The sequence below is a fragment of the Emydura macquarii genome, unplaced genomic scaffold (genome assembly GCF_026122565.2).
Source record: "Emydura macquarii macquarii isolate MOO-44397 ecotype Brisbane River unplaced genomic scaffold, CSIRO-AGI_Emac_v2 contig_915, whole genome shotgun sequence".
NCBI classification, from domain to species: Eukaryota; Metazoa; Chordata; order Testudines; family Chelidae; genus Emydura; species Emydura macquarii.
The window spans coordinates 1,836,837-1,851,374 of record NW_027131052.1 but is presented as its reverse complement, the minus strand read 5'-3'; the positions used below and the strand labels follow the sequence as shown (position 1 = coordinate 1,851,374).

The window sequence follows — 14,538 nt, the reverse complement described above, 5'->3', positions numbered from 1 at the left end:
GGGTTTGGGGCAGATCTGAGGGTGGCAGCGGAGCCAAAACCGGGACTGTGGCGGATTCGCACCTCTGACCGGCAGACTGGCGCCTCCTGCTGGTTGTCTGGGGATTAGCTACACGCCGACGCCCACGTCCCTGGTCTGGGCACCGTCACTCTTCCTCCCAGTTCACCTGTGGCCCTTCCCGCCGCTGTCAGGACCCGCAGCGTCTTCGTAGTGGTTTGGCCGGAGGGGCCGTGTCACACTCCACGTTCCCCCTTCCGGGGAGTGTTTTGGGCTTCTCGGTCATCGGGCCACTTTCTCCGTGGCGCCTGCAGTTACTTATCCTGCCACTTCCCAGTGGTGAGTAGAGAGAGGGACCAGACCCGCCCACTACTCCGGGTCCCGGCCATGGGACCCTGTGGATTGCAGCCTCCCGCTGCACCTGGAGTTCCTTCCCCTGGGCGCTGCCCCCAGCGCTAGCACCTTCTCTGCCCATCCTCAGGGCCTGCACCCACCCCCAGCAGCAACACACCTCTCAGCCTGCAAGCGACGCGGCCTTCCCTCTTCGAGCCCCAGCAGGCAGCGACTACTCTGCTCTGCAGTACCCTGCAGCTCCTTTTATATGGGCCTGCTGGCCTTTGATTGGCTGCTCCTCCCAGCCTCTCTCCAATTGGCTGCCTCCCACGCAGCTTCCCTAGGGCTGCTTTTAACCCCTTAAGTCCCAGAGAGGGGCAGATGCCCCAACACTTAAGTGCCTTTGTAGATTAGGGCCAAAGTGACTCGGCCGAAGTCACCCAGGTAAGCTGTGGCTGAGCGAGGAATTAAATCCAGGTCTCCTGAGACCCAGCTAGGCACAACCACTGGGCCAGACTTCCTAAGATTAAGCATCTTGGCTGATCCCCACTGCTCTGGCAGGCCATGGGGCAGGAGGGGGCTCTCAGGTAGCCAGGCCACAAACCGTTCCGAGCTCTTGGAGCAGTCCCTGGAAGCATCCAGGAGGCATGGGGAGCTCCTGGGGCACTCTGCCATGTGCTCCATGCAGCTCACACGACTCCACAAGCTGACTCACTAGCTGGAGCGTCCAAGTGGCCTCCCGGGATAGCCCCACCCGGTGCACTTCACACGGATGCTGCCTCCAGGGAATCCCACCAATCCTTGGGAAGCCGAGATGCTGCCCCATCCAGGGCAGAAAGGAAGACACAGAGCAGTGTCACAAGCAGAAGGGGACAGAAGGGCTTGGCCTCCGGTATCTCTAAGGCTCCAGTCCCCTTGATAGCCACCAATTGATGGAGGGGCCTGGTGACAAAGCTGCGGAGGCGGATCAAGATAAACCCTGAAAGGGCCAAAGGGCGCATGCTCCTGGCATCTCTTCCTTGCTGCACCCTTCCTCTAGGAAGGAGTGCCGGGCACCAAGGAAGCCAGCAGATAAGGAGCGCTGTGAGGAGAGGACTCTTCATCCACCATCAGTCACACGTTTCTCTGGTGCCGTTCACCCCAAAGCCCCTTGCAAGCTACACATCTACAGGAATCACTCACCCACCCACTGGAAGGCAGCTGCACCTGGGGTGGGAGACAGGAGCTGCCTGACAGCACACAGCAACTCTGCATGCTCGGGACAGGAAATGAAGCAAAACAGTGTATCTGTTTGAAAATGGAGGAGCACTTTAGAGAGGCTGCCCTGCTTGAAACGGGGAATACACTCGACCCCCAGCCCTCGGCAGCTGAGTGCCCCGGCTGGAAGGTGGTTGGGACACCGGGATCGATGCCTACAGTAAGTTCCAGGGGAAACGGATCTTTCAAAGCCACGGTGGTAAGTTTCAGCTCTCTCCTGATGTGACTGACAGCTGTCTGACAGTCTGTCACTGCCTTCGAGGAGGCGGATGTGCCCCCATGGGTGAGGAAAGGAGCTGGGCAGGAGCATTACGCAGCAAGAACGGTGGCAGCGCAGAAAGGGAGCCATGACGCCTCCGTCTGCTGAGTTTTATTTTTTAAAGATGATGCAATTCTGCATGAAACTTAAGACACTCTGACTGCAACCAGAGCGAGAGCCCGGAGACCAGACGGAAACCATGCCAGCAGCAGGCTCTCTTTATTAGATGTTCCCCTTTAAATTGCCTCACTAAATGGCCTTTCCAATAACAGCCACAGCCACGCGATTCCTGCCAAGCCTGCAGAAAGTGTTAACCCTTCAAAGGCGGGCAGCCTCTGGGGGTGCCAGGAGCCAGGCTGCATGGACACAGAGAGACTTTCTGTAGCTGTAAAGCAGCATTCTGCAGCAAACCCTTCAACCATCTGCCCCTATGCCCAGGAGACCCCTGCTCTGGGAAGGAAAGGCCTTTGGAGTGCTCAGCACCGCCACTGAAGACAGCCTCTGCTGAGGCTGATGCGTCAAACCTTGTACAAGGCAATGTAAGGGCCTTCCAGTTCTTCTGCTGAAACCGGTTTGTTCTCAGTCCATGAGCTGGCTGTGGCCTGCACCATGGCCTGCGGCAGCTGCTGGGAGAGCAGAACCTGTGACTTTACCTGCAGGAATGCGACAGGGTTTTGTTCCCTTGGCTAGGATGAGGCCTCGGAACATTTTTTCAGACTCCTCCAGGCCAGGGGGAGGCAGTGTGAACACAAAGGGGCTCTCTGTACTCCGAGCACATCCGCGGGATGCTGGGAGCGCTCCCGAGATGGCAAAGGCTGCAGAGAACAATTTCCAGACTGACGTAACAGCGGGAAGGAAGTCCAGGTCTGGGCTGAGAATTGCTTTAGCCTAGTGGTTCTTGCCAGGAATAGGCAGCTGTCTCTAGGACCTCCCCGGCCAAAGCCATTTTAAAAGAGGAAATCTAGAGTGAATATCACCATTGGCTCAAAAGTGAGGGAAGGAGCAGGAAGGAACAAAGACACTAACACATTTAGCCTCCATGGAGCGACTACGGGGCGCTGGTGCCTTGTTCGGAACACGTGCAACGCAACACGACCCGACCCCCTCAGTTCCTCCTCTACCGTCGAGTCCTTCTACTGACTTCCGAAGCAGCGGGGAAGGGGGGATAGTGGCGCACCCACAGGGATACACCTCTCGAAGAATCTCAGTTACTGCACAGGGTGAATAACCATCTCTTCTTCTTCCAGTGACTTCCCTGTGGGTGCTCCACTCCAGGCCAGTAGAGCAGGGCCCCTCACGGATGGGAGGGCCTTGGGAGTTACTCGGGCAATCGATGATGACACTCTTGGGCCTATTAATGCATCTGATTGCGAAGTCTGATCTGGCACAGTGTTTTGGGAAAGTGGCTGCTCTGCATACATCAGCCAGTGGTGCGTTGTTGAGAAAGGCTGTAGGTGTTGCCACTGATCGGGTGGCATGCGTCCTGATCCTTTGTGGGGGTTTTAAGCTCTGTTGTTGGTAACATAACGTAAAACATCCTGGAATCCATTTCAACAGTCGCTGTGTGGAGATGGCAGAACCTTCGGATCATTCCACACTGGATACGAAGAGCTTCGAGGGTATTTTGTTCTTGTCAAGGTAGAACACTATTGCATGTCTCAGGTCGAGGATAGGTAATAAAGCATCCTTTGCGTTCCTGTGAGGTTTCGGACAGAAGTGGGGGGAGATGAATCGGCTGATTCCTGTGAAACGAGGACGCTGTCTTAGGTACAAAATTTCAGGTGGGGGCTCAGGGTGACCTTGACTTAGCTTTTTATGTAAAATGTCGTGCAGTGCCAAGTAAAACACCTTCCAGAAGTCTAATAATACATTACATCAATATTATTACCTACATCAGCCAAACTTGTAAACTTATCAAAAAACAGTATCAAGTTTGTCCGACAGGATCTATCTTCCAGAAACCCATTTTGATTGGCATTAATTATATTACCCTCCTTTAATTCTTTATTACTCAAGGCTCATATCAGCCACTCCAATATCTTGCAAGGGATCGATGTCAGACAGATAGTCCTATAATTACCTAGAGTCATCCCCTTCCCTTTTTAAATATTGGTATAACATTAGCTTTCTTCCAGTCTTCTGGATCTTCTCCAGTGCTCCTTGATAAAATGAAAATCAACATTAATAGTCCAGTGAGTTCCTCAGCCAGCTCTTTTAAAACTCTTGGAATTAACTCATCTGGACCTGCTGATTTTAAAACATCTAACTTTAGTAGCTGCTGTTTAACATCCTCCAAGATACCAGTGCATGTTCCAGTCTGATGCCTAGCTGACATAGAATCATAGAGTTGGAAGGGACCTCAGGAGGTCATCTAGTCCAACCCCCTGCTCAAAGCAGGACTAACCTCAGCTAAATAATCCCAGCCAAGGCTTTGTCAAGCCTCAGTTTAAAAACCTCTAAAGATGGAGATTAAACCACCTCCCTAGGTAACCCATTCCAGTGCTTCACCACCCTCCTATAGGGAAAAACTTTTTCCTAATGTCCAACCTAGACCTCCACTCCTGTAACTTGAGACCGTTGCTCCTTGTTCTGTCATCTGCCACCACCGAGAACAGCCTAGCCCCATCCTCCCTGGAACCCCCTTTCAGGTAGTTGAAGGCTGCTATCAAATCCCCCTCATTCTTCTCTTCTGCAGACTAAACAAGCCTAGTTCCCTCGGCCTCTCCTCATAAGTCTTGTGCTCCAGCCCCTTAATCATTTTTGTTGCCCTCCGCTGGACTCTCTCCAACTTCTCCACATCCTTTTTGTAGTGGGGGGCCCAAAACTGGACACAATACTCCAAATGCGGCCTCACCAATGCCGAATAGAGGGGAATAATCACTTCCCTCGATCTGCTGGCAATGCTGCTACTAATGCAGCCCAATATGCTATTAGCCTTCTTGACAACCAGGGCACACTGCTGACTCATATCCAGCTTTTTATCCACTGTGACCCCCAGGACCTTTTCTGCAGAACTGCTGCCCAGCCTGTCGGTCTCCAGTCTGTAGCTGTGCATGGGATTCTTCCATCCTAAGTGCAGGACTCTGCACTTCTCCTTGTTGAACCTCATTAGATTTCTTTTGGCCCAATCCTCCAGTTTGTTTAGGTCCTTCTGTATCCTATCCCTACCTTCCAGGGTATCTACCACTCCCCCTAGCTTAATGTCATCTGCAAACTTGCTGAGGGTGCAATCTACCCCATCCTCCAGATCATCAAGTCTGATCGCAGAATAACGCCCAGGACATGCTCTGCCGGGGACTGTAGTCTTGCCAGACACCTGTGGCTGGCCTCCAGAAACTTTTCTGCCTCTAACACCTGTGACTGAGGATCTCGCTCATAAGCAGGAATCTCCCATTGCTCCCCTCTCCCCTCTAACACCAGCCCCCCAGAGCAAGCCCAGCCGTGACCGTCGCCTGTGGAGCCCAGGTAACGTCCGGCACTGGAGCAGGATAGCAGGGGCTGGTCTGTCTGTAGTGCAGGCATTTCACTGCATGCCAACAGCAAGACACCCCGGAAGGTCATTAACGAACGCTCGTGGTTCTGAGAGGGTCAGGAGCAGCTCCTGAGTTGGTGAAAATTACCTACGGCTCAGCCGGCTCAGGTCTATGGGATCTGGGGTGTCCAGGCCACAGGGTGGGTGAGGAAACGTCTGGTACTGGACCAACTGCAGTTGGGAAAGTGACAAGCCTTGGGCCTTACGCAGAGCTGGTCTTTGGCTCTCTGTAGTACAGCAGCACTCAGAGCCCCGGGCACCGTGCAAACACACGCAAAGAAATGCTCCCTGCCCGCCCTGGGGCTTACCCCTGGAGCTGAGTGACACGCAGCACTGGGGAGGGGGATAAAGCCGCAGAGGGAGATTTATAGCCACGTTTCCTGTTTGTTCTTCCCTTGTTTACATCATGGGCAGGCTGCCCCACCGGCCACGAGGAACTGGCCGCCTGCATCAGTTACTGTCCTACGTACTATGTAGCTCTGACCAGGCTCCCTTTCCAGCTAGTCACTGTTTGGCTGAATGCTACAATTTACAACCATTAGTCAGCACAGCCACTCTCCGTCCAAACGGCCCTGTGACCTGACCGCCATCATCCTCCCAGAGGCTCCACCCTGGCCTGGCGTCTGTGCCCGCTGGTCCAGCTCTAACTCAGAAGGTGAGTCTCCGGGGATTGGTCTTGGTCTCTGCTGTGTAGAGCAATCTGCACGCTGCCATTTATTGTATGTTAGCACAGCCACACGCCAAAGGAAGGCTGGCTCCGTGGCGTCAGCCCAGCGCCGGGACTCTGGAGAGCGGCTGGCCCCGTGGTGACGGCCCAGTGCCAGGTCTCTGGAGATCAGACTTCCATTCCCAACTCTGTCACAGACTCTCTCAGCGGCCCTGGGCAAGTCACAATCCCTCTGGGTCTCCGCACCCTACCTGAGCAATGAGGACACCCACCATCCTTCAGCAGTACTGTCTGGTCGGGCTGTGAGCTCTCTGGGGCAGGGACAGTCTCTGCAGTGTCCAGCCCAGTGGGCCCCTGATCTCAATTCCAGTCTCTAACACTCATGTAACACGAACAATCTCAGCCAGTCTGTGGTCCCTGCCAGGCCTTGCCCTGCTACTGAGCAAACTGCCACTCCGCACCCTGGGAAACACCCAGCAGCACCTGACAGGAGGGAAAATGCCACTGAAAACTCAGTTCTGTGGACTACCATGGTGCTACCCTCAGACGAAACTGCCAGCTTTGGTGGAGAGGCAGGGACCGGCGCCTAGGTCCTGAGCACAGGTGTCCTTGTCCTTACACTAAAATCTTCCAGCGAGGGAGAACGCTGAAGGGGATCTCTGTACTGCAGCCATTCTGACAGCACCTTCGTTACCCTTCTTCAGTGACCACCATGGGCCCGGCCCGGCCCGCGCAGGGAGCCTGACCAGCAGGTATCACGACAAGCCAACGGGAAAGGCTAGTTACCGGTGCTCACCAGGGTTGGTGTTTTTTGGAAAGCACCAGCTCCTGGAATCATGTAAGTAGGCAGCACCTTGGCTTTCAGTAACACAGTCTAAGGTGCAAACATGAACCGAGTGCCCCTCAAGGACTGAAAACCCACACGGCAAAGGCAAAGGGCCCCACCTTTATCTTGTAAAGTCTCGTGGTTAGATTTTTTGAATGCTTGGGGCTAGCCAGGCCAGGTTAATGCCAATGGTGTGGGTGGGTTAGAGGCTCCAGCCAACCCATCGCTTTGCAAGCTGCGATGCAGGACTGATCCTCACCGGCTGCCAGAGCGAACTGCCCGGCCCCCGGCCCCTGCACTGTCTTTCCCCAGCCTTTAACCCCTGGGTGATTTGCAGAGGCAGAAGTTTTGTGAAGCGAGGCTAGCACTGGGGGGCTGGTGTCTGGACGTTCCTGAAACACAACTTCACGCTGAACTGCTCGGGACGGTTCTGTGTATTTGGGAATTTCCCTGAGCATTTTAATTAACTTCAAAAGTTTCAGGGATTAATGAACAAAGCCTGCATGGGTGGGATGCAGCTCAGCATCTGGGAGGCCCAAAGCGAGGCTTCCCGGTGCAGCCTGGGGCTCGTCCATGGCAGATGGATATGCCAGGCGGGCCTGGTGGCGGAGATGTGAAGGTGGCTTCACATTTGCTACCTAGCAAGCTGTGTGCATGTAAAGTGGTGGTGGGGAGAAGCGCTCACTGCCCCCCGCCCCTCTCGCTGCCATCGGCCGGACGAGCTTCACACTTCTGCACATTTCTTTCCTGACTTTTCCCAAACCGCTCTGCAAAATTCCAGCTGGGAGAACCGTGCACGTGAGCGTTGGGGTGTGGGGAGAAGCGGGGATGAGCGGGTTACAGAACAATCTCCGAATGGGATTCTGGCTTGAGTCTTAACGCAGCAACCAGCGCTGCTCTGTAATCAATGACAATCTACTCAGCAGGGAACGCCTGACTCTCCCAAGGAGCAAGACTCCCCTCCCTTAGTTACTACTGACTTTCTACCTGCCCCGTCCTCTTCCTTTCCCTACCCCCACCCAGCCAGCCTGTCTTTCGCTGAATCTTTGCTCGAGGCGATATTGTAAGAGCCACGGGGCAGGGACCTGCTCTTCCATTTGCCACTGAAGCAGCGGTGAGATCATTAGCACAGGGCAGAGATACTGGCTCAGGGGGGCTGCACTGCACATCAGCCCGTGACACGTTCTCACGGGCACCTGCATTTCCTGCCATGCAATTACTGAAGGAGCCTCGTCCAGAGATCCTGCTGCACTCGGACTCATGGTCATCTAGTCTGACCTCCTGCACATCGCAGGCCACAGACCCTCCCCCACCCACCCCTGTAACAGGCCCCTAGCCTCCGGCTGTTACTGAATTCAAGTCATGGTTTAAAGACTTCAGACTGCAGAGAATCCATCATTTACACCAGCTGAAACCTGCAAGTGCCCCTGCTCCATCCTCTTTAGCATCCTGTCTAAGGCACTAACCAGGCTGTGGAGCAGGACTCGTGCATCCTACGCCAGGCCCGATGCGCAATATGCAGGATTTCTTTAAACCTAACGATTCCTCAGGGCTCTCCAGGCCCACCCGATCCTGCCGGCCTTTCAGCGTGCAAGCATCTCAGGCAGGGAGCGTGTCTTTGCGCTTTCTCAGTGCTTAACAAATACTGCTACGCCAGCAAGACACACAACCAAGGCCCAGCCAGACCGCATGCCATGGCGCATGCTCTCGCTAGCACCGTGAAGCAGGCTGCAGGTATCTGCCTCAAGCTCCTCAGCACCTTCCTTCAGATGCACGCAGAGAATCGCCCGCCTGCTGCACATTGCCCCAGCTTCCTGGCACAGGTCAGTGCTCTGAAGCAGGGACTCCACCTCCTCAAGGCAGCCCCAGGGTGCTGTGTGTCCTGCTGCACCGTCTCTCCTCTGGCACCTGGATGCAGACACAGGCAGATGCATGTGTCCGACCAAATGTTCTCTCTAGCTCCCTCCTGCAGGTGCACATCCTGCAGCATGGTCCCTCTGGGCTGCGTGTCCTCAGGATTGTGGAAGAGGATGGGCGACACACAGCGTTTTGAGATCCCAGGGGATGATCTTCAGGTTTTGATGGGAGGATGTTGGCAGGCCAGGAGGCTCAATGCCCTGATGCCATTTTAATTTATGGGAGAACTAACTCTCTCATGTGTTTTTTGCATGAATCCCTGTTCTTCCCCTCTGCTGTCCTGAACAGATGCTCTGAATTTGCCCAGGTTTAAAAGCCAGGAACACATGGGAAGAAAGAGCTAGAGAGAGACTGACTGAGAACTTGCAGATCCTTCTGCCACAAAACTGCTGTACAGAAGGTGCAAGGAGAGGTCCAGCCTCAGCTGAACTTTATCCACGCTCTAGATCCTGACATGCTGGACGAACACAGTGAGACGAGCTGGGAGTCACGCTAGCAATTTAGTATTTAAATGCCCCTGCTCTTCCAGCCCTGAATTCCCGCCCCACCTCACATCTGCCACTGCCCCGCAAGCCCGCCCCCCGTCTGGGGCAGCAGCCCTCCTGCTCTGCCAGTCCTGAGCCCCACACGCACTTGCAATGTGCCTCGCTCCTGCCCTGCAGCCCTTTCTGTTGCTATTCTCATTCCAAGCTCCTGCACCGCTCAGCCTGCACTGTCCCTGCCCTTCCCGTCCTGGCATCCCTTGCAGATCTGAGGATGTTTTATCGAACCCACCCTTTGGTGATCCCTGAAGAGAGCGGCCCAGAGCATTTGTGAGAATGTTAGGGCTTCCCAACTCATTTCACCTGTGACATTAGCTTATATGATACCAGGGTCCAGGGGAGAAAAGCTACTGACTTCTGCATCCCCTATAGACTCATGCCACTGCACCCCCTCTAGGCGCATCAGCATTCCTTTCAGCCGGCTAGCCATGCATCATCCCCTGCTCTCCCTGCTGACTTCAGATCTAAACATCACTCCACCAGCCGCCAGCCCCTCTTACCGCATCCGTAGTAGTGGAGCCTTCTTTGTCTGGAGCACTCGGGGCCTGGCAGTGGCTGCGGGGCACGAACAGGGGGGGAGGGGGGCCAGGAGTGGGTGCGACACCTCCTCCCCGTTAAGCACCAGTAAATGGCACCAGCCCTGAACTGCCGATCTCAATAATTACAACAATTCATCCCCCATCCTCGGATGGCCCCTTTTCCCAGCTGAGAAAAGAGGCCAGTTACTGCTGTGCAAGGCAGGCATGAGACACACCCCGGCGGCACAAAGGATCCAGCCCGCAGAGCTGGGTGTCCTCCGTCAGGGAGGGACAGGGTTTTTACTTGCCCACTGGGCTCCCACCTAGCGGCTTGTGTGAAATCGATTTACCACCCTGCAAAAAGAGCCCAGGCCAGAGACAGCCGCCTCTCCCCCGCCCATGTCCTTTGTTTCTTGCTCTCATGAAAGCGCTGCCTGTCAGAACAGATTTCATGCTGCACAGCATCACCAGCAGGGACGCACAGAGAGCATGGCACCGCGCCGGACCAAAACAAGCTGGATGGGCTCGGCTGTCATGGCAGACAATGGCGGGCACTGTTACTGCACCAAGGAGAGGGCAATGCCAGGCCAGCCTCTGCTCGCCGCTGCAGGACTGACCCACCACGCCGGGGAGTCCTGGCCGTGACAGCCAGCTCTTTCCCGGCTCCAAGGACACAAACACTGTACTGCAACCCCAGCCCTCTGCCCTGAACAACAATCACAACAGCCACACAGCACTAAAGGGACAAAGCAAACCGGACACCGCGGGGCCCAGCATGGAGCTGGCAAACCCCAGACACGCACGCTGCCTTGCCGGAAAACGACTGACCTAAAAAACCCTCTGCCAGCAAGACACGCACCCCCCATCATCTCCCTACTCACCTTTCCAGGGAGCCTCCTCATCCCGCTCCAGCAGCGCGGCCCAGGAGCAGTGGGCGATGCTGCTTGTCCGCGCTCTCCTCCCCCCGGGAGCTGGGGGAAAGACACAGTCAGTTTAACGGTTTTGGTACCGCTGCATCCCTGGCATTGCAGAGGGGCTGCGCAATCACATCCCCAATCTCCCTGCTGCTGCTGCTGCTGCTGTGACGCTGCTGCTGTGTGAAGGGCCAGGCATGCCCACTGCACAGCCACGCTGTGCTGTGCTGTGCTGTGCGACTTCAGACAAGGCAAGGCAGGGGATGGGAGGGGAGGAGGAGAGGGAGACCAAGCCGAGCGAGCGAGCGAGCGGGAAGATGGAGTCTGGTTCTGATCAGGACTGGGAAATCAGGGAGGAGCAGCGCGGAGTCACCTGCCCACTCCCACTTCCAGCCCAAGCCTCCGCAGCGAAATATGCTGCAGCTCCTGCTTCTGGGCTGGGTTTGTGCTTTGGATGCTGCTCGTCTCCGGCTTCCTGCTCTCCTCCCTTGGCATCAGGAAGCAAGGGAGGCGGCACTGCTGGGTGCACGCGGACCCGCCGAGGGAAGGTGCTGGCTGGCCTGCGATGTGGAGCGCAGGAAGTTACCAGGGCCACGAGGGGCTGGAAGGAAAGATTTGTGCTTCTCCCCAGTGCCTCTGCCCCCAAGGCCTCCACAAGCAACATGCGTGCGGCACCCTGGAAATGCAGCCACCTCTGGAGCGGAGGGCAGCAGCCAGGCACTCGGCCAGTGCACACACATCCCCCGACGCCACGCTGCCAACGGTTCAAGCCCCTGAATCGGCGGTCGCGTAAAGCGGGGGGCTTGCGGGCTGCCCCTAGGCCGAGCAAGCGCAGGCCCCCTCCCCTGTAACGCAAAGAGGGGGCCCACAGAGCCCCTGCGAGCGGAGGCAAGGCCGCCTCTCCATCCAGTGAGGCGGCAGCTGCACCTGCTCCATTTTGTGCCCGTCTGGCACGGTCTGCAGGCTCCTGAAGGATTCCGAGCGTGCCCATCGCCGTATCATCCCAGCCAGCTCTCCTCTCTCGGGGAGGCGCCTGGCGCAGCGGCACAGCCGTGCAAAGACCCAAAGCGCAGCCCAGGGCTGCTCGGGAAACCTGAAAGGTGTGGGCCCAGCGGAGACCACTGCCAGCGGCCCTGGCGCAGCACCAGCACAGAGCAGCCCCTGCCGTTATTCCACGGCTCAGCTCGCCCGGCTGAGGCGCACTCGGGTTCCCGCGCCGGGCACCAGCGCCATGGTGCCGGGCCACTTTCAGAAGAAGCTCCGTGTTGTCAGGGCCGAGGGGTCTGGTCTTGACCCCCGCCCTGCAGCACTTCCCAGAGGCAGTGAGGAGAGCTCAGAGCCACCCGTGCGCTGGCATGGAAACAATTCCCAGGGGGACGCCCTGCCCGGGGAGGGCCTAGGCACCAGTCCCAGGGTCTACATAGCCGTACAGCTCCAGCCACCACGCTGGACATACGAGACCCCGGCTGCCTTCTGCGGACGGCGCGAAGGGAACGAGCAGGAAGGGGAAAGGAAATGATTTCCAAAGGGCTCACGGGTGGGGCTGGGTGGCCCATTGCTGCTGCTCTCGAGTCTGAGGCACGTGGCCGGGGTTCTCACGGCTCGCCCTGAGCGATGGGAGACAGCCTCGCCATCTGTCCTCATCCCGGCCCGGCCTTCTCCCGCACCGAGCTGCAATCACGTCCGAGGCCACGGTGGTGTCTACAGGCTCCAGCCACGCTGCGAGTGACCCTGCTGACAGCAAAGAGGTGCTCACGGTGACTGGAAGGGTGCAACGCGTCGGAGGTGGCAGGGCCGCTCCGTGTCTGGCAGCTTAGGGGAGCAGAGGGCTAGCCCTGGCGGCAGTAAGCCAGGCTATGACCAGTCTCTGCCAGGCATCCCTGTTAGACCAGCACCAGCCAGCTCCGCCGTGCTGCCAGCATTTATCGAGGCAGACTCGAGTGGACGTGCAGAGCCATGCAGCCGGGACAGCAGCCGCGCAGAGCCGAGACAGAATCTCATCTGGGCAGCTCAGCAGAACAAGGCGTCACCCCGGAGACTCATTCCCGCAGCCAGACACAGACTGGAAAATATTCTGGTGCCCTCCCTGGTCCCCTGCCAGCCCCGATGCAATGCAGTACGAATGCCAATGGACCAAGCAGCATTTTGGGTTCCTGTCCCTACCCAGAGATGCTGATAACCAGCTCCCTGTCGGTGACGGCGGCCTCAGGTGGGACGCTGCGCCGGCCCGATAAAACTAACCTAACCCGGCCAGGATCCCACCCCGCCTGGCCCCCCAGGGGCTGGGACTGACAGGTACAATCCCCAGGTGGGAGACACCCGCCCAGCCCCCCAGGGGCTGGGACTGACGGGTACAATCCCCAGGTGGGGGACACCCGGCCTGGCCCAGTGAACTAGCCTACCCCAGCCAGGGCTCAGCCCCACTGGAGGCTGCAGCTGCCAGGCCCAATCCCGGGGTGGTGTCATCAGCAAATCCGAAAGATGCAGAGAGCGGGGGCCGGAGGTCTCCCAGCCAGCACAGCAGCTGGGCCCCGTGGGGGTGCAGGAGGGAGCTCCCGACGCAGCCAGGACAGAAGGGGGTGCACCCCACACGCAGGATGGCGTAACAGGCAGTGCTGGCTTGGCATTCCCGGTGTGACGCAGAACAGATTTTGGCCACACACCCCTCTCACCCACGCCAATCCCCCGCTCAGCCCAGCCCAGCCCGAGCGGCATGGGGAAGGGCAGAGACACGGTGCTCTGTGACACTCCGCCACGCTCACTGCCCATGCAATAGCTGGGTGTGGGGAGACGAGGGGGGTGCTAGTTGCCAGGGCCACTGCTGCAAGTCCCTCTCCACTCTTGGCAAGTGCTTGGCATCAGCCGAGTTTTCAAAGCTCTTGGCAGGGCAACGGGCCAGGGAGTCTCCTTCACAGGGCCCAGCTTCCGGGAGCCCCTCTGGCTGAGAAGGGCCCATTCAGAGAAGACGTGGTCTCGCTCTCCAGGGGTGATGCGCTCGCCAACAGAAGGCCCGGCCCAGCCCAGCACATATTAAATGGATCAAAAACTGGATAACTGACAGGTCTCAGAATGGGATTGTAAATGGGGAATTGTCATCAAGCAGGTGTGTTTCTAGTGGTGTCCCACAGGGATCAGGTCTTGGCCCTGTGCTATTTATTTAAGAGTTTTATCAATGACCTGGAAGAAAACATAAAATCATCACTGATAAAGTTTGCAGATGACACAAAAGTTACAGGAGTGGCGACAGGTGATGGATACAGAGCTATCTGGATCGCTGGTAAACTGTGCGTGAACAAACAGTGTGTGTTTTAATACAGCTACATATAAATGTCTGGGAACAAGGAATGCAGGCCATGCTTACAGGCTGGGGGACTCGACCCTGGGAAGCAACGACTCGGAAAAAGAGTTGGGGGTCATGGTGGAAAATGAGCTGAGCACAAGCTCCCAGAGCGACTCCGTGGCCAAATGAGCTACTGTCACGCTGGGCTGCATAAACGGGGGAAACTCAAGTAGGAGTACAGAGGTTATTTTCCCGCTGTATTTGCACTGGTGCAACCACTGCTGGAGTCCTGTGTCCAGGTCTGATGTCCACAGTTCAAGAAGGATGTTGACAAATTAACAACAGAGAGTTCAGAGAAGAGCCACAAGCATGATTAAAGATTAGAAAACGTGTCTAATAGTGAGAGACTCAAACAGTTGAATCTATTGTACCTTAAAGAGAAGGTGAAGGGGTGACATGATCACAGTCTAGAAGAACCTACCTGGGGAACAAAGAG

The 14,538-nt window shown here is 56.7% G+C and overlaps 1 protein-coding gene across 2 annotated transcripts in view; it reads right to left on the bottom strand.

Moving 5' to 3' along the window:
- RUSC2 (RUN and SH3 domain containing 2) overlaps nt 1-14,538 on the bottom strand; it is a 43,549-nt gene that overhangs the window by 23,468 nt on the left and 5,543 nt on the right. Inside the window, exon 1 of one of the 2 annotated variants that reach the window (XM_067543569.1) lies at nt 10,730-10,854. The exons of the other annotated variant lie outside the window; for it this stretch is intronic. The gene's annotated coding sequence lies outside the window, so the exon portion shown is untranslated. Of the gene's footprint in view, nt 1-10,729; nt 10,855-14,538 lie in introns of those variants that run through there. 2 annotated transcript variants of the gene reach the window in all.